We start from the raw sequence: 25469 nt of genomic DNA on the forward strand, positions 1-25469 counted from the left end.
ATACATTTAGCACGATGTCGATAAAAGAAGAAAAAAAAAGAAAGATAGATCTATAGATAACTCTGTACTCGAGCTCCCACTACCGTGTCCCTCAACGACCAGCTGCGCAGTTTAGGGACCTTAAGTTCCTAAAACATTTAAACGTTACTCCTCCTTTTTTACAACAGCTAAGCAAACAAATTGTTTATAGAGTGTAAGATGGAGCTTACATTTTTGGCGCATGGCCGTTTCCTTCCGAAAGAAAAAAAAACAAGATAAAAAAAGAAAGCACTTGTTGCGCAAGTTAAATTATGGTATTTACAGGTAACTAAAAGAAAAAAAAGCGTGGTTCTTGTAGTCATGCCTTCTTTTCATCCTAGATGCCTTTTCAAATCAGGTCAGCTTTTAGGAATTTCCTTCTTTGGTAGGGCTACCTTCTTTTCTTTTGCAATGCCCCCATTCCTTCCTTGAGTGTGGTGTCCCGCGAACACCACAACACCTATAGACACACCCAGCATAACGTGCATCCTAATGTTGAAGAATTCGCTCAAAGAACTACGCCTTCTCCAAATTCACCGGACCAATGCAGAAACCAGGCATCGGGTTTTGTGCCCCAAGCTAACGCACACAGAGAATAGTGCAGTCACGGCGTTTCCATACATCGATAAAGCGTTACGTTGCCGCGCAAAAAGTTTCGGTCACCATCGACCGCAGACGCAGTCGTAATCGCGAACGACAACCCGGCACAGCCATCCGACGAGATTCGGGTATTTCGATTAAGAAAGAAGGCGTAAGGAATTCTCGTACGCTGCCACTAGGAATACCACTCGAGTCTGTAGTTGCGTTTCTGGAGCACGCACGCCTCGGCAAGATTTTGTTTTTCTTTGCTTGCTGTGGAATGCTCTCCACCCGAAACTATCTTTCCTTTCCTGCAAAACCGTGACCAAGCGGCTAGCGCAGAAACTAAACTCGTGGCAAGATGCAGAAAGGCCCAGAGATGCCATCAACGTAAAAGGCTCTCTCGTGAGAAAAGTGGCTGAATCCAATTAAAGGAGGAGGAGGAGGAGGAGGAGGAGGAGGAGGAGGAGGAGGAGGAGGAGGTCGAGAGTTGTTACGCACAGAGTCGGCCACCATCCACGTCCTCGCAACAAAGCAAGATCTTCTCCTCTCTATCATCCCCCTCCCCCCTCCATTCGCGCGGGCATCCTCAAAGGAAATGCTGTGTTGGGTACAGTCTACTGTGTAAGCATATTACGGCTGCAGCGCGGGCCTTCGGCATTCCAGGACAGGACTAGAGACGTCCCCAAACGAACGGGTCCGCACAGTCGTGCACACGTATACGGAACTGAGGCGACCAGAGGCAGTTATAGACGAACCTCGCGAAGTCTCCTCCTCGGAGCCGGCACGGCCATGCTCGCTTTGAAGCGAAGCGGAAGGCATTCCGGGCGGAAAACGAACCCCGACGTGCTTACCGGCATGCCCGGCATTCAAACGGTTCGCTTTCATTCTTTTTTCCTTCTTTTTTTTTTTTTTGCCCGAGGGAACGGCTATCGAGCCGTGCCGAGACCGATATTGTGCGCTCATGCGGCTTCTCTTGGCTTTTGGTGGCGACAAGCTAGCTCGCTAACGTCACGAAAGCTAGATAGAACGTGGAAGTGCAAGAGAAGCTTTATCTATGCTTCAAGGTCGTGTTGTGAGGTAGAGAAAATATCCAAGGACCCAAGGAAGGCCAGAGGCGAACCAAAGCATATACAACCGTGTATAAGAGATGATTAATGATTAGCAAAGGTAAATAATAGTTGATTAGCGATTGTATTAGGGTGGAATAACATGGATTAAGGACGATTAGAGTGAAGTAAGGTTGATTAAGGTGGATTAGGATGGATTAAGGTTGATGAAGGCGGTTTAAGGATTAAGGTGAATTACAATAGGCCTTATAAGACTTTCGCTTTCGCGTCTCTTAGGCGATAGCTAAGGGGACATGGGACTGTCTTCTTTCAATAATGTCAATACGTCTACAGTTGACGTTCTGTGGACGTATAGCATTACACTTTCTGTCGGCTAATGTCTGTAAACGCTCGGCAGACCATCAGAAAGACTACTGTTCCCCAATATACGAAAAGGAAATAGTGCCAACGAATGTTTCCATACACAAAACAAATTTTCTCTATAAAGATTTTGTCTATGCATCGATTTCTAACTTCGACTGCAAACAACCCGCTATTAACATGACACAGACGAAGTTACAAGTCTATACAATGTCAAGGAGGTTGGCAAGAAGACTGCAGACAATCCTTCTAAGGTGTAAATTTCTCTATGAGGGCTGCATTTTTACACTGACCAATACAAAAATTTAGTGTCACCCCGTTTAAAGATAGTTCACCTACAGAAAATCGACTCTAGGTATCACGAGAGAAATGTATTACAGGATGCAGGAAACCAATCAGAACGCAAGAAATAGTTACCTACCCCAAGGAATAATATCCGGTTGTAGAGCGCTCATTGGCTCCTGCCCAAAATTTCTTAGACAGGATTTACGCTAGAAAGTTCGAAAGTACCTCCATCAATGGCCATTTACGATTCAGGGAGCAGGGGGGTGGGGATTTGCCCAGCTGTGTATTGAAGGCGACATCAAAAACCAACACACACACAATGAAAACCACAGCTTTCTTTAAAAGTAATTTCTGGCAATGGGTAGAAAGGGCCTGGGTACGTTGGTGAAAAATTCTGAACCAAAGAAAGCAAAGAACAGTCGCAATTTAAGAGAGAGAAACACGGCAGTACAGAGTGCAAAGAAAACTGTGGTAGCCAATGTTCTAGTTGCGATTAACTCGATGAAGTGCAGTTGGACACGTCATGTAGCGCGCAAAGCAGTTAGCCTGTGGTATGGTAGAGTGACCATACTCCTTCCAACGGAAGGGGAATATAGTCGAATTTGAGAAAGGGTTAGACTGCGATAAGATTAAAGAAATATGTCGGCATGGTCAATCGACGTACAATAAAAACAGGATTTCGCTGGGAGGGGGCTGAGGGGGAGGGGGAGGGTACTTCGTCTTACATTGGACGTAAATAGACTGATGGTGATAGTAACGGCCGCGATGACGGACATAATTACGGAGTGAGCATCAAAACCTACGAAGATTTCAGTGGTCAAAAAAGTTGCGATGGCGACTGCACAGATGGATGGATGGAAAAACTTTATTGAGAGTCCTGAGATAGCCAGTAAAAACTCATGAACAGATTCGAGATTTTTTTGCCATCAATATATTCGGCGATGGGACCAACTCTACCGCACCAGCCGCAACAGTGAGTGCACAAGAACACACACATGCACACACACACACACAAGCAAAACAGGCTGCTAACGGGGTGAGCTGGGTCTATTGGTACATGTTAGCAAAACTTGTTTTGCTAACCTGCACCTGCTAACCGTAATAGTTATCACGAATAAGAGGTGACTACTCCACTGAAAGTCAATCAGAACTCATCGAAATCGTGAGGAAGAACTTTTCTTCCTTTTGTGGCAAAGAATAAAGTGTACTACGGCAATGGTTGGTCAGCGGCGCACGCCGTGCAGTACTCGAACAGCAAGAGAGAGAGAGAGAGAGAAAAACAGACAGAAATGAAGGTACCGCGTGATTCAGGTCACGTGCGTCTTTATTGGGGCTTTTCATTACGGCCACCGAGGTGCGCGCGACCCGTAGACAGGACAGGACAGCCGCACCGGATGTCGCTCCGAGCGCCCCCTGCCGGTGGTGTCTCCACCTTTTCTCCGTCTCCCCAGGGGCTCGTCTTTCTTCTACTTCACACCGTTTGCAATGCCACGTCTGCTCCATCTACCTGCCTATTTTCTTATTTCATCGTTACTTTTTTTCCCCTCTTTTAGTCGCTGTTGATGCTTTCTCGGCCCGGAGCAATCACACAAGAACGAAGTATAGAGTAACAGCCCATTGCGAACTTTATTTTTCTTTCCGCAATCCACGAAACACGTAGTGTTACCTTTCAACTACCATTGCCATTCTTTATTTTTTTGTTTTGTTTTTACGTTATGTTACTTTTTCTTTCTTTGACCTTTACGACGTTCCACTTTCTTCTCTCAACACTGTCGCAACTCTCGACGGCCGGGTAGCGACGCTAGCGCTCCCAGTGGCAACTGCCTTCAAGCTCGTCGTTTCTGTACGACCTCTACGTGCCGAGGATTTCAAAAGCTGCAGCCGGCCCGCTCTAGCTACCGTCCGTCGTTGCGGGTGGGTGACGGGCAAGGAACGTCAACGGGGAAAGAAAGAAAGATCGGCTCGCACTTGCGAGCTGCCGACGTGGAAAACGTAAATCACGAGGCTCCAGCGGCTAGCCCCATTGAGTTTCCCGCAGAAATCACTAGAGGCGATTACGGCGCTGCGATCGTTCGGCTATGCAACGGGAATAACGGATAGCGAATGGATTCATCTGTCTTCGCTTCGTGCTCGTGGATTCAGACGTTTACGTGGCGTTAACTATTACGCTTCATAGTGATTTTTCCTTTAGTTGTCTAACGTCCGTAGTTCCTTTTTTTTAAGCCCATCAAGGCGATAATAAATGATTGCACAGGCGAATGTACGCTGCGCATTGCTACACTTACAACGCCATATTTTGATGAAAATGATGAAATTGCAAAGTCATCCGACCATTTGAAGCCTGCTGGACCTTCGCATTTAGTCGGACGTACGAAATATGTTATGATTATTATTACGATGATTGTTATATCTCCATGCTACATCCACATGCAATCCGTGAATCACAAATCCGTATGGGCGCACCACCAGACACGCGAAGTGGCAATCCGCTGCCAAAGTCAATGCCGAATGATACCACGATACAGTATATCTGTTTCTTATCATTGCACCCCGTTTGAAAGCCCCGTAGCAACCGCCACTACCCCTAGCATCCTGGCTTCAGCTTCGTTTCAAGGACCATCCATCAAGCGGCCGCACTCCGCGCGCGGCCGTCTGCTAGGGATGGGGCGCTATCGTTTTAATGTATTTAAAGCTACATACCGCTTGAATCAACTTCGCACATTCATTCTGGGAGATATTGGTCAAGAATAAGCACATACCAACATCACACACGTTGTGCCGGAGTTCAGTGTTCGAGCGCACGCCCAGAGACACATACCCTGTGACCCTAAACGTCTTCGAGACCAACAGTGTAAGCAAACGCCCAATTGTCTATTCAGCCGGTGTACCCAGCGCCCTATGTCGTCTGCTCGTGAAGTCAGCAGACGGCACATACCTGGTGATCCAAGCTAGTAAGCAACTTGGGTCACTAGGTATGCGAAAGAGATTAGATACATATTGCAAAGTTGGTGAAGCGCCACCTATCGACTGAAAAAGGCGCTACGCTTCTCAAGAATTGCTGCGGAGTGCCGTCGAAGCGCAGTGACCACTTCTGTTGGAAAGCGGCGCTGTCATCCACCTTCCAGAAGGGTTGGGATACAAAGAAGACGGCAAGGATTCAGATTCACTGTTCAGCAGTGAAGACAAGTAAGAGACAATTAAAGTATTGGTGGTCGAAAAACAGGGAGGATATGGATAGAACCGCAGTCTTTGCAAGTGTAGATAACTGTATAATATAGTGAAAGAAGTTTTAAATACAAAAGTAAAGATCGAGATCAGATAGCAATAGGCCAGATGGCGATGGCGTAGTGAAACGTGATCAAATCAAGCAGGCTAGATGACTATTTGCCGCCGCCTCGTTGCAATCTAGAGAGGCCGACAGACGACACAATCATCATCATCATCGTAATCATCGTCAACGTTGAGTTGAGGGGGAGCGTGGAATGAAGCAACGTTCTGGAATGCGCGAGTTAGGAGCTTAGGACGGTGTACGTGTCGTCGTGTTTTGCGACAGAAACGTGGTGCCGTCTTCCTTACGCGTCCTGTCAAAAAAGCGAGTGTCCGCTGATGTCCCGGAAAGCGAGACACGTCTTGCTCGTAGCGCCGTTCCTCCTATGCATTAAACGGGAGTACGAATTACGCTCCGTCGCGGAGGATGCGGAGGAAGGGGGCTGACTTCACACGCGCGCCGTGAGGCGACGATGTTTCAGACACGGCGCCGACGAGGAACGTAAGAACGCCCGCGGCGCTATGAAAAGACTTGTCCTTTCGCTACGAAGCAGAACGTGTCTCGAGTTAACGATGCGCGAGGAAATTTTTTCCGCAGACGTCTCCGATTCGCGGGGATTCGATTATACTGCCAACCCTTCTCAAAGGGATTGCGTTTGTAAAGAAGACAACAACAACAACAAAAAAAAGGGGCGGTTTAAGGAAAACGCTGATTTCGGCGTGTCCAGTGAGGCGCGCACCGATGTTAGGAAAACTTCGCGGTGTGCCCTCAGGGCTCGGTAAAAAAACATTAGTCCCGCCACCGAGCCAGTCTGCGTTGAAAAACGCAGACGCCAGAAGTTTCAAACTTTTTCCAGTAGTTTCCTATGCTCCTTTGCGTGCCGATTTGACGTGTGGTAGACAGGTTTTTTTTTTTTCCAGGACGTATAGAGGCACTGGAATTGGAAAGCTACGGAACTCGTCTTTGATGAGCCTTCATTACCATTAGAAATAGAAGGGCGAAAACGAGAAGGCATTCGTGGGTGAAGAAGGAGGGGGGGGGGGGGGGAGGTGGTGACATACACGAATGCGTCGAGCGTATTTCCAACCAAGCGTTTATTTAGGCGGTCCATAAGAGGTTTAAGCCGCTATTGCTTTAAATTCTACAGGATGTAAGTAAAAAAATTTACGGATCATGAGATGTGGGAAAGCGCCTACTTACGACCAGTTTGTGATCGTAGCCAGTAAAACCGTACAGCAATATATGTTGTTAGGATATGATATACCGGCACAGGCAAGAAATTAGAGAACAAATACGAAAAAAACTTCAAAAAATCGCATTATTCGCAAGTGCTCATTTACCATTGACCATGACCTAGTGATATGACTTCACTAATGATTTGTCAAGTAACATGACAGGCTGCAATCTGATCTGACGAAAAGTTTTAGCTAAAGAAGAACCTTAATGGAAATGCGGGCGCGGAATACCAGTGTAGGTTGGCTGCGGAAATACGGAGATTTCTCTGTGTACACGTGGTCTGTGAACTTTTTACGTCAGATGCACATAGACAGCCTGTAGAACAGGTCTTTGGACTCTTTCTTGAGTAATATCATTAGACTTTCTTCAAATATCTCTTTTTGGAAATTTACAGACTACAATTAGGCAACACGCCATAAACTATCCACCTATGTATAGGCGTAAACTGAAGGTTCGTTTTAGTTCTCAAATGTTGCCATGCCTAATTTCAGTATGAGTTACAGGCTTCACTAACGTAGTTCTGAACTAAATCTATTTCTTTTTCCGTGTCGACATATTAATTTGCGTTTATTTTAAAATTTTTTGGCAATCGAACATTGTGGTTTTCAGAGATGCCGCACTTCACTAAAGCGAGCTTCCTGTGCGCTTGTTGCATTGTCACTCGGAGCAACGCGTCGTACCGTCTCTTATAAACTGAAAGGGACGATCTGAAAGAGTCAGAAAGTTCTCCTAATCACAAAGAAGGCGGGTTGAATGAAAAATGTACGTAACAAATTAAATAAATTCTCGTTTTCGAGCTTCTCACGCGTCGCCTAATGTTGCAGTGTGTAGGTGACTAACTTGCAATATAAAAATTTTTATTAACGTTCATGCACCAGCATTTGTAGAGGAAGTTAGAGATCTTCTTATACACACTATCGCCTGCTAAATAAGGGAACACCTCAATGGCACTATAACCAGTACAACTTAAACATTTGCGTTAACTTCATCGATTGAGAGTGTTTTCCTCGATTGAAGCCAAAGTGCTGATTTGACACGGACAAGAAAGACGACAGGACGTACGCTAACTATCAACTCTAGTTGATTGTTAGCGCACGTTCTGTTGTCTTTCTTGTACGTGTCAATCCAGCGCTCTGGCTTCAATTTATGCAACGAAACCAACTAGCCCAAAAATCTGTACACCTGGATAAAGAGTGTTTGATACAACTGATTGGGCTCACACCAATGCGCAAGAAAATATGATGTTCTGCGTATCTCATCTCAGCTGTATGGTATGTCTGAGATATTAACGGCTTGTTCACTCCAAGAGTGCGTGACACTGTAAGTCAAACAATGCAGGTACCGCGCATATATATATATATATATATATATATATATATATATATATATCTTCTTTATCTGCCTTACGTCTTCAACTCTAGGCTCTTTTACACCGTCTGGGCGATTGCTTCACCTCAAACAATTGCGCACCACTTTCCAGCCGGCGCCAAATTTAACGCGCACACCGTAGCACGCCAACCTGGCGATAGATGGCGCCGCGAATTAACGACTCCCTCCGCTCCTTCTGCGTGACAGACAAGACAAAAAAAAAAAAAAGATGCCCGCGCTTCCGCCACCTTTCTGCAAAATAACCATCTCGTGTAATGGCGCCGTAGTGCACGCTGTGTGCGCGAGCTTGAACAAAAAGACAAAACAAAGAAAGAAGGCAAGACACAATTTCTTTTCGTTCTTTCTTTCTTTCTTTCTTTCTTTCTTTTCACCTTTCCTTCCCCTTATTTGCTCCGGCCGTGCCATGGCTGCCGCCGCGGTTTGCATAACATCCAACGAACGGGTCGGCGAAGACCATTGCGAGCGAAAATGCGGAAAGCGGAAGAAGTGTTTTCTTTTTTTTGTGCGTGTGTGTCTTCTTTTTTGTTTTTCTGTTCTTTTCCGTCACAGCCCGAAGCAAGGCAACGTAATGCCGTGTAAAGCAAGGGGGCGATGCCGTGCAATATATAGTAGAAGCGTTCGGCTGCCCCTTTCTCTGATGATATCTACTTTGCCCCTTCCCCCACCCCCACCCCTCCACCACCTCCCACGCTCTGCTGCTGTTCGTTGCCGAGAACGCACATCGCGGAATGCGTGCTCGGGCGAATGTTTATGTGCCAGTCTTGATGGCGGCTCCAACGGCCATTGACGCTTCCGAGCGATGCTTCTTCGACCATTCTGCGCCTGCCTACTTTATTTATCACCAGCTTTTGTTTTAGCTTATTTTTTTTTTCTTAGAAAGAAAGAAGAAGGAAAAAAAGGAGTGCACGTTGGGGGAACGGTGCTCTGGTTCACCATCGCGAAGCTATTTCCGCGGTCCTGTTTCGCGCTTCCATTTTTTTTCTTCCTTTTTTGCGCACAGCATCCACTCGCTGACTTGATTCTGCTTTCCGAGTCTTTTTGTTTTTTCGTTTGCATTGCCTGATTTCCCTAACAATTCCCTCTTGTTCCTGCTACGCAAGGTCGGTAGGGAAATGCCGGTTTCTGTAGGGACGTAGTGTTGGAAGCAGCCTACCCCTTGAAGTACAGTTTTTTTATCCTTTTCTTTATTTTATTTAAATGGGGTGCATTGCTCGTTATAAGTGGGTGCTTCACCTACGAACCGTTGTGTGCTCTTTATTCTTCCGTTCTTTTATCTAAGCTCACGCAAACTGACAGGCTTTATTCTTGTTCTTTAGGTTTTGAAGCATTGCATATAATATGGTTGCTTCGCGCAACGATCTAAACTCGAAAGTAGATGGCTCATAGTTAAGCATGCGCGTGAAGTAAAAGAAAGAAAATCAAAAGCCTACATGTACTAAACTTATACGAGTTGTATTCTTTTTCTTGCTTAGAACAACGTTTTCTTTCTTCATTCCTTTTCTTAAGACCGCATGGAGTATTGCGATTCGTTCTGTTCATGTGGATTACTTAGAGAGGTGGATATTACTTCTACACTAAATGGTTACTTCCCGATGGCAAATTATATAAAAAAAATTTATTAATCAAGATTTCAATTATTCACTGCAGGACGTTAGTTCCCATTGCAAAACTGAAGTCGACGAATAGTACAGTCAAATCCTAACACTAGCGCCATTTTACGGTATATGCATCCCCGAAACCTGCTATCAAAAAAATGCAACAGCGTCGTTCCAGTTAGCATTGTCCCCAACCGCTTGAAGGCACGCTCGTGGGGAAACTGCTAAACGGAACACCAATGTAGGTACGTGGCACACTTGCATTCGGCCGGGTATCGCCAGAAGTTGTGCAAGTCTTACGATTTTTCCCGCTAAGCAAAATGACTTCGCGGCAGTTCGGTGCCGTTTTCTTTTTTTTTTTTCGATATTTCCGCATGCACCGTGTATAAAGTCAGCACACGCGAGGTCAATGTCGAATAATTTTTCTTCCAACAATGTTCGACTCATTAACCGCAGCGGTAGCCATGTGGCTGTGGCGATGGGCGGCTGTGTTCGCGGTCGCGGGTTCGAATGCCGCCGCGGTGGCCGCGTTCGTACGGCGGCGGCGGAATGCAAGAACGCCCGTTCTACCACGCATTGGGTGCCCGTTAAAAAAGAAAGAAAGGAACCTAGGGGGTCGAAATTTATCCGGGGCCACTCCATTTTGGCGTGCTGCTTCAGTCGTGCCGATTTATGTGCCGGACGCTTAACGCAGCATCCACAGCAGCATTCTTTCTTTCTTTATTATTTTACACGTTGGAGCAAAGTTCACTATTGAAAAGCTCAGAAAACCAATTACCAATCAAGTAAATACAGTACTAAATAATTTTTACTTGAAGTAACATTTAATTAAATTCTTTTTTTCTTCGAGAAACGATGAGATTCGCATTTTCATTATCTTTTGTTGACTTGAAGCGGTGCACAGTTCTTGCGGCATTAATTACTCACCAGAAATTGATCATGCAGGTCGTTTCTGCATCTTCCCGAAATGTACGTTAAAAAGCGGGATGGTGCTTTCAGGAGCAATTTAAACAGATCTTTCATGGGGTGGGGGCAGCATGCGACTGCAATCCGATATTACCAGGATCCGCTCCTCCACGAATTTGATTACATTGCCTCCGAGATCGGCTCCGTGCTATTTCACGTAAACACCGGCAAGATACGTCTGTCAGAGTACTAAACAACTAGGCAATGTTATGGCATTAAAATGAAGTAACAACGAACAAAGAAGTGCTTCGAGCATATTTCAGGAAAAATTTCGCAGTTGCTCACCGCTGTTCATAGGTGGTGAAGTCGCAATCCTAGCAGAAATACTACGATGCCTACAACGTGAGTTCCGCGTCACTGACTTCGATTCACTTCCGCTTATCCCAGCGTGTCTCACACACGAAATTCACGCGACAGTTTTTTTTTTTCATGGTGTTAACAGACACACTATAGATGTTCAGTAAACTTCAACTTGAACACGTTCTCTTCTGTCGAAGTGAAGGCTGGTTATGCTGCACTGAAACTAAAATCAACTAAAACGTGGAACTATATAGGATATGCTGCAAAGGGGAAAAAAATCAATCATAAGCAAATAAACAAACAAACAAACAAGCAAACATACGTACATACAAATAAATAAATAAATATAAAAGCACGCTCTGATGCTAGGCAACAGTTGAAATATTGTATGCACCAGAAACCCGTTGACTATAGTGAAGGACTGAGGAGTAAGCGACGCCGTGTGAGAGTGTCGCAGAGCGAGCTCCCATCTTGTGCACAACATTAAGCCCATTCAGAAACATAAATAATAGCCATATATATATATATATATATATATATATATATATATATATATATATATATATATATATATATATATATATATATATATATATGTATGTGCTGCGGCTACGTCATCTACACAACGACTACCGAACGGCAGCTGCGGGCCCTCCGAACAAACAAGAGGCGACGAGCAATAATCGTCTCTTGACAAACTTTCCACCGGGGAGTCGTTTTTATTTCCCCTTTCCCTTTTTCCCGCACTTTTCCACGACACCGGAGGTAGAAGCCTCGAACATTGAACGTCCCAGAAAAATCTCCCTGGATGACGAGCTCAGATCAGAAGCCACGATGAAGAGAGAGAAAGAGAGATAAAAGAAAAGGAAAGAAGGCTAAGAGAGGAATATGACGGAGGAACGCAGTAGGCAAGAGAGAAATGAGAAAGAAGGTTGAGAAAGGAGGAGCAGTGAGAGAGAGAAAGAGGCGAGGTGGATCAAGTAGGAAAGAGAGAAACAATAGGAAAAAAAGGGGTTAGAAAAGGAAGAAGAGAAGAAGGGAGGGGGCGAACCGACGAACGTATAATATATATACGAGCCAAGCCGAGCCGGGACTATTCTTTCACAGCCACAGCGAGCTCGCGCTCGCGTTCCTCGTGCCGCCCACGTCGGTTGTGTCGCTCCCACGGGAATAATTAAATCGGGCCAAGACAATTATTTCTCGCGCTGCCGCCGTTGCCGGGAATCACGGAGGTCGCGTAGAGGCGGCGAGCTCTCTCCATTCCTCCTCTCCCGTTTCCTTCCCGAAAGAGGAACAGGAAGCGAGGAAGCAAAAAAACAAAGGATGGAGCAAGAAATAATTTCGAGGAGATTAGAGGAACGCGGGGGAAAATATGGGAAATATGACGGCGTTTCGGGATAGAAGGCGTAGGGAAATTGGGAAAGAGGGTGCGAAGGGAAGGAGACGGCGGTGTGCGGGAGCGAGGATCTTGAAAAGCCCTGCGCAAACTTGGTTCGCGACGCTTTATTTGTTCTCGAACTCGGGCGGAACGAGGAAAAATTACGCGCTTTTCTCATCGCTGGCTTGCGCCTGTGCGACTCTGCACACGCGTGTAGTGTACGCGGCTATATATGGATGCTGCCTTCGGGAAAACAGCGCGATATTTTAGGAAGGTTGAAAAGCGACAACTCCGCGGGTTAATTTGAAACGCGCAGAATCTGTACGGCAGGTGGTAAGCAAAATAGAGAGGATGTTGTTCAGATGGGACCGGGGCACGATAATACCTACAGCACCTGGAACTAATCATGTTATAAACGCCAGATGGCAAAGCACCCGATGCATTACCTTCTGTGTGGGCACTAACAGTAACCATGATTGGTTCTATGCTGTTATCACTGAAATACGGCACCGTTCGCGGAACAGGCACAAGCGAATGTGTGCTACGATTCAGCTTGTTTTGTTATTTCTTGCTTTCTTTGACTTAGAGAGTCCGAGTCACGTAGCATGAGTTCAGAAGGGCAGGTAGCGTACTTTTCCTTTCCGTCACAGGTTCATGACTGGTATTCATCACCACCGCACTTTAAAGGCCCCTGATTCAGAGCGACGTCAGACCAGTTCGCTTCAGAGTCGCGTTCACACGCACATTCCCATGCAGTGCCACGCATTCATCTGCCCACTAGTCTGGTTTACGCTCACACGTATTCGTTTACGCTCATAATCGCGTCAACTCGCACTCACCGGAGTTTAATGATAATGAAATCAGGGCGTCGAACAAAAAAAAAAAAAGATTACCGGTTCGGTTCGAGTTTAACGAAGGTTGATTTTGTTCCAGCTTAGTCCGGCTTCGTATATATAAAATGATGTAATGGTTATCAACACTTAAGGGGTTCACGAGCTGGTTCGGCATATAGTATACTGCACTAGCTTCATGGCGACACATAGCACTGCGCGTGGAAAAGTTGAGTTTCGGTGGTAGAAATTGTGAACTAGCTCCAGGCTAATTCTTTTCCTCGAGGGACTGGTAAAATAAGTGCGCGTTCTCTCTTCGTTTCCCTCGGCGCTCTTTGGGACTCTTTCTTGATTACATAACTGCGTGGTTTGTGCGCGATTTTGAGCGTTTTTTCGCTCATTCAAACCCCCACGAGATGGCGCCTCCGTCGTTTGTCTTCGTTTTACGCCCTTGTCGCCTCTGATTAGACATCCCGTGACCGGGAGTGGTGTCTCGCTCTCCTTAGCTCGGCCATCAAAACTTTCGCCCGCGTTCCCGAACCCCCCCCCCCCCCTTTTTTTTTCTTGCTCTTGTCGTTATCGTCTGGGGGTGCTAGCTTCGTTCTCAACCTCGAAGCCAAAAGCTCGGTACTCGAGGTCTAAATGTTCGCGAAAGCATGAGCTTTATGGCGCACGTGATGTTTGCCAGAGAGACGATGGGGCGTGCTTTATAAAAGCGCAGTTCTCTTGAGTCCCGAGTAGATGTGGGGAGTCGAGAGATTCCAGCACTGGGATCCAAAATCCGCCACAGTATGATTGATATGAAAAAGACGTAGAAAAGCTGAATAAATGCTTGAGGATTAGTGAAGAAACCTAACAGAAAAAAACCTGCCAATGCGCAAAGTAAATTCAGGTCGGTCCCATAAATAAATTTCACTTCTGACAAGTTGAAAACTTTGAAGACCTACACAGGGCAAATATATACGCGCATCTAAGCTAATCGAATCTATATATTTATGCACACACCCACCCTTCACCGAGATGGGTCGTAAATGTATGAATGATTTGAGCAGCGGGACAAATCTGGATTTCGTTTCTCGCAAATTTAATATCATAGAAGGAAAACACATTCGCGGATTTCTACAAACATTGTGGGCTGCTCTTAACGAGTTCCTGGTTCCTCCACGCGAGGAAATGCTCATCTGTCACTCGGGCTGAGTTCGTGCGCGCTGGCGGGGGTGAGGCTTAATACTGTGGTCAGTAACGAAAATGAGAACAACCAAATGTCACCGCGAAATGCGACCTCGGTGCAGAATTTGCGTGCGAACGAGTTGGCGGTTTGGCCGTGAGAGCGCCCCCCCCCCCCCCCTCCCTCCTTCCATCTCTACACATAGCTGGCTTCCTTGTCTACGCGACCTATTGTAGGTTGAGGCAATGACAGGCAACCTTCTCGCAAGATGTGTTGCCTAACTGAGGTTCCAGTTGTTCCCCTGCACTCCCCTAAGATACCAATGTCCTCGCTCCCTTCGATCCCTCGTCCGCTTGAGTTGTGAATGCCATTTCTTCCCATTAATAACACTGCTCCTTCAATATGAGACTCATTTCTAAGCGGCGCGGAGGGTCGGCCAGCGTCGTTCAGAGCACACGTAGCTCTCTTTTTTTTTACTTCGCGCTTCTCTTCATCTCCCCATCCAAACTGTTTGCATCGTTCGCAACTATAGTTTCCCAGTGCCCCGGTCTCACGTGACCGACAATATCGGCGAAGAGCGTGCAACCCTGCACCTGATACTCCTGCGGCCCCGATTAAGCCTAATGGACGCCATTAGCGGCTCGCTACGCCCTCCCCGAGGCGTTCACTAGACCCCGTTGCCGTCGGCGTCAAGAAACGGAGCCCAACTCTCGCGCGCAGCCACTCCGGTTAGGCCTATGCACACACATTGGCTCCGCCGCCCGAACCAACGTTGGCCCGAACCACGTGCGTGCGGGTTGAGCGTGTTGTGGGCGCGTTCGCGCGTGTGGGGGACACGTGCGTGCACTTGAAAAGAAAAGCCTATGCGGGATCCCCACACAGGGTCAGGTCGTCAACGCGCATTGAGAACGGTTCATTAAGGCGACGCGAAATTGGCGAAACTTGAAGTTTCCGCAGCCCGCACGGCGTGAAGGGTTGAGAGGCGGGGCCGAGCGCTGCAGCGTAAAGACACTCGACAATTTTTTTTTCCGTGTGTGTGCGTGCGTATGTGTCATTTATTTGGCCCCGCATCCCGCCACCTCCTGTGTTGCTTGCTCTCTTCGCTATGCCAGCCCCTGAATTCACGGAGTGATTATTTTTCTCGCCCCCCCCCCCCCCCCCCCCTCTGTGCAGGGCATCGGGGCCTAAATGATCGCGCGACAAGTGCCTAATTGTTCGTAAAACGCGGGGAAAAAAAAGAGAACCGGGGTTCTAAGTTTTAGAATCTTTGTTGGGAAGGGGGTAGCGGGTCGAAAGGATACGGTGGGAAGTCGTCGCTGGGTCCTAAATTCAAACGAGAGTGCAAAGTTTTTACCGTTAGTTGCGTTAGGCCTAAATTGAGGTCGTACATCACGAACGCGATATACACATTATTTGTTTTGCTTTATCGATCGAAACGTATGCTCGATCGAGGTGGATGTATCGCGCTGAAAATGACCCCACGCTCCATTATCGTAGACAGCAATTTGTCTCGCTTACGTAGCAGTTTCGTCATGACTGCAGGAACCGTTAACGGAGATGGCATGCAGCAACGTATAAGCATGAGGCAAAAATGACGTCATAATAGTACACATAACGAGATAAGCGATAAGACAAAAAAGATCTTGCCAGTATACAGCGGCGTTATTAATAACGCAGTGATCGAGAATGGCTAATGACGACCAGCTTTCTTACTTAGCAACCGCGTAATAAGTTCCAATGCCGGAAACTTCGTATTTTGCTGTGTTCGCTGATCGGCTGCGCGTGTTTGCTCACTGAGTTGAAATTATTATGATAAGCTCCCGCCGCACTTTTGCTAAATTCAACAAGTTCAATGTGAAAAAAGTATGCTGGACCACCCCCGCAAACCCGCAACATATATATATATATATATATATATATATATATATATATATATATATAGTTCACGTTGAGAATGGAAGTCATCATGATTGGAACCATCGCAGATTCTCTTCACTTGGTTAGGCAAGACCTACAAATATACCCCTGACTATACTGCTGACTAGGCAGAAACATTCGTCGCCGAAGTTTGCACGAGTATATAGCCGACGACGAGCGCAGTCATCACGACGACGCGTTTCTGGAAAATCTCCTGGAAAACGCGGTACATCATTTCCTGCCCCAACTAACTATTACTACTACTGCTAACAAACATGCGCGCTCACCTGGCGAAGAAGGAGGCGGCCGCCGACGGCGACGAACGGAGCTGCACCGCGGACGACGCCGGTCCGCCGCAGGGCGAGCTGTGGCACGTGCTCTGGACGCCGTCCAGCGAGTTGGGGAAGGAGCAGCTGGAGGCCAGCTGCTGGAGCAGGTACGACGAGCACGGAGGCGCCGAGCCCGCGGGCGAAGGCGCCGGCGCGAAAGGCGGCACGTCGCCCGTGCTCGACGAGGGCGAGGCGCCGGACTCGGACCCGCTGGCCGACACCGCGCAGCCCGTGCGGGCGGCCAGCTCCTGCGTGGTAGAACACGGGAACACCCATTAGTAGTGGTACAACACGGGTGGTATAGTAGTACGACACCGTAGTACAACACGGGACACCCGTTAGTAGTAGTACAACACCGTAGTACAACACGGGACACGTGTTAGTAGTACCAGTACAAAACGGGTAGTAGTAGTACAACACCATAGTAAAGCACGGGAACACTTGTTAGTAGTAGTAGAACACCGTAGTACAACACGGGACACCCGTCAGTTGTAGTATAACACGGGAAGTAGTAGTACATCACCGTAGTACAACATGAGATACCTGTTAGTAGTAGTACAACACGGATTGTAGTAGTAGTACAATACCGTAGTAGAACACGGGACATCTGTTAGTAGTAGTACAACACGGGTAGTAGTAGTAGTAGTACAACACCGTAGTACAACATGGGACACCTGTCGCCACCCATTCTAAGTAGCCGATCTTTTAGCTGATTCTAACGCTGGTAAGGGTTGGGAAAGACGAACGTAACATATTTATTATTTTACTTGCCGATCTATAGCTAGCTTGCTAGTTAGCTAGTTAATAATTAGTAGGTTCGCAAATTATTTATCTAGTTAAATTAGGAGTTATTTAGCAAGTTAGTGAGACAGTCAGTTAGCTAGTTTTTTCTTCATTAACTTAGTTAGTTAGTTAGTTAGTTAGTTAGTTAGTTAGTTAGTTAGTTAGTTAGTTAGTTAGTTAGTTAGTTAGTTAGTTAGTTAGTTAGTTAGTTAGTTAGTTAGTTAGTTACGACCAGCGAAATGAGACAACAACAGCTATCGAAGTGAAAAGAGCTATGGAAAAGGCCAGCCCGTCGAATATAATTGCTCCTCGTTCTGACAATGCGACCGTTCAGGTAATATATTAGAACGTAATCATTTACGACTAATCACTCCGTTTACCAAGAACACAATATACATAGTCGAAGTTTCTCCAGCAGTGGGATAACGAAGTACACACTCAGTCCAATCCGCACGGGAGGCCTCGTAAACTGTTTTTTTAACATTTCTCCCCGTTTGCCGGGACACCCGGTGTGACGGAGCAACAACCCTCGAGTGGTGCGGAAACAATGTTTAACGCCAACTCACGCAGCGCCTAGCAGTAACTTCTTCCGCAAACCAGAGTGGTTGTTCCGCGGGCGAGCCCGAATGACCTCGCGCGCTCGTGTCAACATGGGACTCTCCGTGTAGAGGAGAGAGAGTCGAAGCAGCTAGCGCGCATTCCCGTGGTTTCGCGCGCATCTCGTTCCGCCGTATACGACCCACCGAGAGCGGCCATCCATCAAGTCGAGGCTCTGGGAGAAGCGGCGAGGAAACGAAGAGAGAGAGAGGAAGGAATCGGCCCGAGTGACGGGCACTGTTACAACGCGCCGGCTCCGGTCATTAATGAAGACGGAACACCACGCCAAAGTAACGCATATAGGGAAGGAAGGAAGGAACAATGAAATAAACAAGGTCACGTGGAGAGAGACTGAGAGGGACGGAGAGAGAGAGAGAGAGAGAGATAAAAAGACAGAGAAATTGAGTGACGGGGAAGGCCGAGAAAAGTAAGAAGAAAGAAGCGACGAGCGAGAACAGCCACGTGACAACAATCACGGCCCGACACCGCGAACTACAGACACGAACTCTCGGCTAACGTGCAAGGGACCACCCGGCGCATTAAGCGCTGACGCAAAGTCAACAGCGCCCAGCTAGCTGAGCGAAAAAAAAGAGAAAGCATTCAGAGAAAGTAAGAAAGGACACGAGGACGGGCGCGGTCTCCTCTTAATTGCTACACACCTTTCTGTACATACCTGACACAACGTTTTACGCAGCAGAAACACTCATTTGTCTCGCGAGTGTGTGGAAAGAAAAAAGTACGAGAGAGAAAAAAGAAGCAGTTCGGAGTGATGGATTGTTTACGTAAGTGGCGCTTTAGCGTACACGCGTCCCGTTCTGTTTAGGCTGTTACGCGGCGCAATCTGAATCAATTTGCGTGCGACATAGACTCGCGCTATAACACAGGACATCATGGTCCGTATTTTATGACCAAAAAGAAAGTTGTAACGACAGAACTGTTCGTAAGAGTAGGCCTCAGCCAATACTGACGCCGGACATAATATTTAGCGATGGCTGCCAGCCATTGGCAGACAGCTCTTGCGAACGACTACCTTTGTGAATACGGCTCCAGAGCCTGCATTTGCCAAAAGAAGAAGGTCCTTACGCAAAAAAAAAAAAAAGTTCGTAAAAGCAGATAAAAGGCATTGCTAATGCTGGACCTATTTAGTTCCGGTGGCATGCAGATGGAAATTGGCTCTTGCGAACCAAGGCCTGTATTCACATAAAAAGTTACTTAGCCCAGCACTCTTCGCAAGAAGGGGTTCCCCCGGCGATCATGATGTCGAAGAGATCGTCAGTGATGGCGACTGCCCGATGAGAAACAACTCTTGCTACAGAAGAACTTCAGTTTGGCCTAGTTGGTGTTTACTGCCCATATCATATTGACCGCCACTAATTCTCTTCCGCTTTCCCCGTCTTTCTTTGCGGTCAATATGACAAGCAACTCTTGCTAATGGCTAGGCTTTGTGAATTCGGCTGCAGACAGCTGCGGCGTGGTGCACGCTATGGCGACTGGCCCGCGTATCGTGAATGGGACCACACCACGGTAAAACCGAACCGCGGAAATTAGTTTCACTCATATTCACATGTGTACAGCCTCTGTATCGGCGAACCTGGCAAAGATTACGCCGGGCCAAAGTCACTCCCCAGCACCGATCAACCGCGGAAAGCATAACTCGCGCGAAAACATTCAAGGCGAGACTGTGTGCTCGCAAGCGTGCAACTTCTCGGGACTTAGAGGCAATCACGAATAGATTTTCAAGCAGAACTTTACGCTTACAGCTCGCAGTTTACCAATAGTCTCCACTTTACATCACACGCATTAAGTAAAATGCCTTCCTGTTTTATTCCTCAGCGAATTCTTAGTCTCTTATCTGGACAATCCAAACGATCAAGCTATTGTCGCAAGCACGTCTGGGCGCGTTTCAGAACAGTGTGCACGAAAGATTTCCGTAAATTGCGACAAAGCTACGGCTGTCCATTTCAACTTCATCAGCAGCGCCTGCAGCAGATATAACTGCGTAGATGGCATGTTAATATTTACCTTTTTCTTTTCTCTGCAGTTTCACGTTGAAATGTTATACCTATGAAACGCCGGGCACCAAGTGCGTATTCATTCTACTATACGAGCCTGCAACTGCCAGAAGTACTCGTGTTTGCACTCCTCTTAAGAGGCCCCTCGGTCCGCCCTTGTCCCGAAGTGGTCTGCATGACAACAGTCGTTACGACAAGGCCTCCAGGGGGTGCCAGAATCGCAAGCGGGGAAAGCAGAGTAGGAGACTGGAGCGATTTGGGGACGCGAGTGGCCGTGTGTCTCTGTGTGGAGAGGGGTTCGGGGAGGGGGGGTCGCGACAAGAGCCTGCAAATTCGATTAGGGACCGATTGCGTCTGAGCGCGCAGTCGCCACGGGAAAACATAGCTCGTTAGCGTCCGATTAGCGTTTACTGGCTTCGCTGCGTGAGAGCATTCGCCTTTCCCTACTCTCGCGCACTCTGGTGCGCGTTCTCTGAACAACGCCAGCCACCACCCACCCCCCTCGAACCCCTTTCCCCTGTCTGTATTAGGCCTTCTATGAAACGTACAACGAGGACACCAGCGAAAGGAGAAGACACGTAGTTGGAGGCATAGTGATACGATGCCCGGCAGGCAGGAAACTTTCGGCTGTTTGGCGTAATAACCGGTGAACCTGCAGATAAGAGGTTCATGCTGAATATCACCCGCCGCCGTGGAAATTACCAACGCTGATATTGCGAAGTCACTGCGCGGCCCTCAAGAGGTCATTCCCGCGCAGACGATGCAGTTCTGTTTCATCGTCTGTCCGCTATTAGAGAGAGCAGTTATTTCTGGAGAGCATCGTTTGCTTCCGAAGAGAATCGTCTGCTTCTGGTATTGAGTGAACACGTAAGCAGAAGTGGGGAGATCTGGGCCCGTATACACGAAAACGTTCTTACGCTAAAAACTGAATTCAAGAAAATTGCGGTGTAGGATATTGTTAGTGAAGGCAGCCGACCGTTGGCTAAGAGCGCAGACGAATAATAAGCTTCCTGAATTCGGGTTCCTGGATCGCCTGCAGTCGTTGTCCACCGTGCAGTATGGTTTTTGCTTCAAATAAACCACTTGCGGTTGTCATTTGTCATCGAGAAAGTGCACGCAACCAGCAAAATATTGCCGTAGATTTAAATAGCATATGTAGAGCGCATAAAGAAGTCTGATTGCAACATAGATGTCTCAACAAGACTACGTCCGCTGGAAACTGTATGTTCCTGTTTTTGACTGAACGTGCATATGTGAGCAGAAGTGGGGGATCTAGATCGTCTGCCACTATTATGGTTAGTTTCAAATAAACAATCTATGGCTGTCATCAGCGATAGACAAAGTCTACGTACTGAGCAAGTTTACACAGCATATGTTGAACATATTCTTTGTCTGATTCAACATTAATTAAACCATGCTCCTCGGAAGAACTCTTCGGTTCTTTGTACAAACAATGGTGGGAGGGCTGCTCACGAGCTTTTCGCCGACATTTTATGTGTTCTCAGTTAAATGCGCATGCATAAAATCTCAGAATACTTACCCTTTTAACGAAGCGCTATACAACAAAATTGACTCTAAGAAATGTAATATCTCCATTATAAAGATGAAACCATGTATCTACTTAGCGAAACCTGACCGCAGCAACTTTTTCTTTGTTATATTCAGCCTAGCTAGTTAAGTCAGCGCGTTCGTTATACCAAGTACACCGTGGTGAGGTAAAATCTGCATGCTAACTAGGCGATTTACATGTAAAACACATAATGGAGGGAATCACTTCCATGGCGAGTTCCCTCTTTTCTAAACTAAGGCACGCGGTTTTGTTTCGTCGAGATTTACTGCTCAGACACAAGCTTGTTTTACATAGAGCCCAGCGCACAAACTTACCTCGAATGTTTGAGCACTGCGTAAGAGGCCATTACCCCTCTGCACCGTAATTTATTTTCGCCGCAACCCAGCCTATCTGACGTCTGTAGTTAGCCTGGTTGCAGTCCCACTCGTATGCTTGTAAATTCAACTTTTTAATACTTTTAGGTGCTTACAGCGGACGATATTACTTTGAGTGGATTGGAGAGATTAGGTAACTGGGAACGTCGAAACTTTGCGCCAGCCGCAAGCTCTTTCTTGAGTAAACCTTATTTATTTATTTTTTAACTAATAAAGGGAAACAGGAGAAGAACGGAAAAAAAATGTTTTTCCCACTATGCTGAAATTTGTTATCCGGTCTTTTTTTTTTTTCGAAAGTGCTCACACGAACTTTTCCTAATAGCAAGGCAGCTTCTCTGCACTGCATCTTGCTTCATCTAGGTGGCGCGTCTTGCAGTTTTAAAGGTAAAGCAAAAGCCAGGCGCTGAGAAGTCGTCTAGGGCTAGGCAGGTATACTCATCATCTCCTCAGACACCCGACTTTCGAGACTGCACCTGAACTTTTGATAAACTACGAGCCACCCATCGCCAAAGCAGAGAAAGATCTGGAGCACTACAGTGCAGTTGCCCTCTCAGTCATGTGAGGGTACGGGCGTTCCACTCGACGCTCAACTCACTGAGGATAAAAAACAAACAAACAAAAAAACTACCCGCCGCCACGCAAGGCAAGGCATTCTTGTCTTCGGCACTGGCTCAACTTTTCACAATACACTGGGCTGGACACGCGGCTTTAGAGTTTGCAGTAAAGTGAACGACTTCTAAACAAACACTCCCTCCTCTTCACCATCGTCACTCATCGCTGTTTCTCTTCCCCGTCCAGTGCAGAGTAGCGGGTAAGAGTAAGCTATAGCTCAGGCCGAGGCCTCTGTTTTTTCTTAATCTCTGTCTCTCTCTTTTTCTCAAGCTCAGCTAACGTAACGCTCAACCCGTTACGACAAGAAAGCCACGTGGCTTTCGCGCTGTACAGCTCAGTATCGCACGAAGGGTGCGAGAGACACAGAGGAAGGCGTGCCCCACGGCTGGGTCCTGGTGCGTACTCGAAAAAGTCTACCACTTAACCGAAAAAAGAAAGAGGACTCGTCGACGAAGTAGACAATGTGAATGAGGAGAGGGGGGAGGGAGGGAGGGAGGTATAAAATGGGCTCGTAAGAGGCCTGGGCTGCTGCTGCCACTGCAGTAAAAACACACACACACACGCGGAGACGCGAGCACGACCCGAGAGAAGGGGCCTCTCAGCGAGATTGGGCCCTCAGCCAGACCTCGGCGGGGGCAGGCAAACCCAAGAACCCGAAAAGAAAGCGTTCGAGCACGCCTTTCTCTCAGCCCAGCGGCGGACGTGGGCCGATGCGGAGACGCTCAACAACGCAAGGCCCCATGCACCGTCAGAGAGCGAGAGCATTCCGCAAAAGGGAGAGGGGAGGGGGAGGGGCGCTTCTCCGAAGGTTTCGACGCGAGCGAACGGGACGAGCTGGCCATATAGAGACAACTATGCCAGCTCGAAGGTGCGCCAACAACAAACTACGATTCCAAAAAACAAGACGAGAAGGTCGTAGAACGAAGAAAGACGCAAAAGCAAAGGAAAAAGAAAGGCGGGGAAGCGGAAGAAGGGAAACAGAAAGGCGGAAACGACGAGACGCCGTAGTAAAGAAGAAGAAAGAAAAAAAACGGTAGGCAACAAAAAAGAGAGAGGAGAAAGGTCCTATACGTAAAGTTTCGTTTTCTTTCTTTCTTTTCTTTTTTTTTTGCTTCCTGGCACGCCAATATATACGCTTACGGCGCACTCGCGGCGTACGCACAATTTTGCCGGATTACGAGAGCGGAAGGGTGGAATGAACGGAGAAGAATGGAGGCTATTACTTGCGACGCCAACAGATAAGCACAGGAACAAAAAAAAAGAAAGAAACAAAGATAGACACAGAGATAGAGAGAGGGAAACGCCGCGAAGCATCGCGTAAGAAGACTGCGTATAGCGGGAGACCGAGAAAGAGAGAGAAAAATAAAGAAAGAACGGAAGTAAAGAAAGAAAAAAGAAAGAGCGACAGACGGCCGCACCATCAATTCATCTTTTCAAGAAGCGCCTCCTCTTCACCGTCCACCTATTCCGAGACGTGCAAGGCGCGCGTTTGTGTTTCGAGGAAAAAAAAAAAACACGCGCTCGCTGGTCTCGGTGCCCAACAGTGCGTCGGATCGACATCGAAGACCAACTAAGAATACGAAGAAGTTGGAAGGGAGACGATTGCAACAAATACGAGAATGCGACGAAGTTCGGAGGCTCCCTAGTTTTGTCTCTCTATCGGTTCCAGACTTAAAAGGTCTCTTTTTGCCCCCCCCCCCCCTTTCCGTTCGCCACTCTTTTGTTTTCGTCCTAAGCTCGGCATCTCGAAGCTTCTCGTCCCTGACGTTCATTTTCTGTTTGTTTGTTTTTATTGATGTCACGAGCAGAAGACGAAGACGTAGAGAAGGGAGGCAAAAGCGATCGCCTCACGGAAAGCAAGGCGGTGGTTGAGGAGGGCGGCTTCCAATCGTCATCGTCATCATTTATCTCCGTCGCCATCTCCTTCGCTGTCAGGGCGGTGAACGCGCGCACGACACCGACTGCCATTACCGCGAACGAGGGACGGGGGGAGGGGGGGGGGGGTTGGAGGGCGCGAAAATCCCCGAATTTCAGCGATGCGCGCGTACCGCGCCTGCCGGCCGACGTGCTTCTGCACGGGGATCACGAAAAAGACCCGTTGGTTCACCCCTCCACCCGCGCTGTGGTAACCCTGCCTGCCCCCTCCCAAAGATCCCTTTCATCGAGCGAAGCGTGACAAACAGTTTCATCGACGATTTCGCCGCCGGTGTGTCCCGAACCACAAACTGTGGCGTGAACGCGTGGCTCAATGTCAGGGACGAAAGTGAAGGGAACGGGAGGCGACGCTCACGTTACGGTCTGGTGGCGGAAAAACTTTGGCACCTTATTGAGGAGCTCATTGGTTCAATTCATTATCCCTTTCAGCGGCGCCGACACACCAGTACGTTTCTGCGTTTCTGTACCGCCACGTTCCTTTTGACGAAACTTTCGTCGTATAGAAATGTGAGAACAGCAACAAACAGGCATTCGCCTTTATCCGTGTCATTCTTTTTTTTTCATTTCTCCACAACCGCAAATAAACCGTTGTATTTGTTTTACAATATCCGAGGAAAAAAAGAAAAGAACATGCGGCTGGGCGTGCGGCACCTCTGAAAAAATTTCAGCACTGAAAGGGTGGAGTGATGGTGTACATGTATGCAAACTACTTGATTTTGGCAGTTCTTGGTCGTGGTGTCAAAAAAATATATATGTATGTATAAAGAAATACGGGCTCAAAACATTGTTGACATAACATTATTGATTTAACGTTTCATCGCATCAAATGAAGCTTCAAGGCGTCGAAACCTTCGAAAGAAAGCTGGCAAGCCCTCAGGACGCCCTCTATAATTTATTA

At 47.4% G+C, this 25469-nt stretch overlaps 1 protein-coding gene across 2 annotated transcripts in view; it reads right to left on the reverse strand.

The window, feature by feature from the left end:
* The window catches only part of LOC126533718 (uncharacterized), a 336510-nt gene that overhangs the window by 279936 nt on the left and 31105 nt on the right, over positions 1-25469 (reverse strand). For both annotated transcript variants that reach the window (XM_050180905.2, XM_050180904.2), the window contains exon 2: positions 16647-16936. The gene's annotated coding sequence lies outside the window, so the exon portion shown is untranslated. The remainder of the gene's footprint in view (positions 1-16646; positions 16937-25469) is intronic.

The sequence above is a fragment of the Dermacentor andersoni genome, chromosome 7 (assembly GCF_023375885.2).
Source record: "Dermacentor andersoni chromosome 7, qqDerAnde1_hic_scaffold, whole genome shotgun sequence".
Taxonomy (NCBI): Eukaryota; Metazoa; Arthropoda; class Arachnida; order Ixodida; family Ixodidae; genus Dermacentor; species Dermacentor andersoni.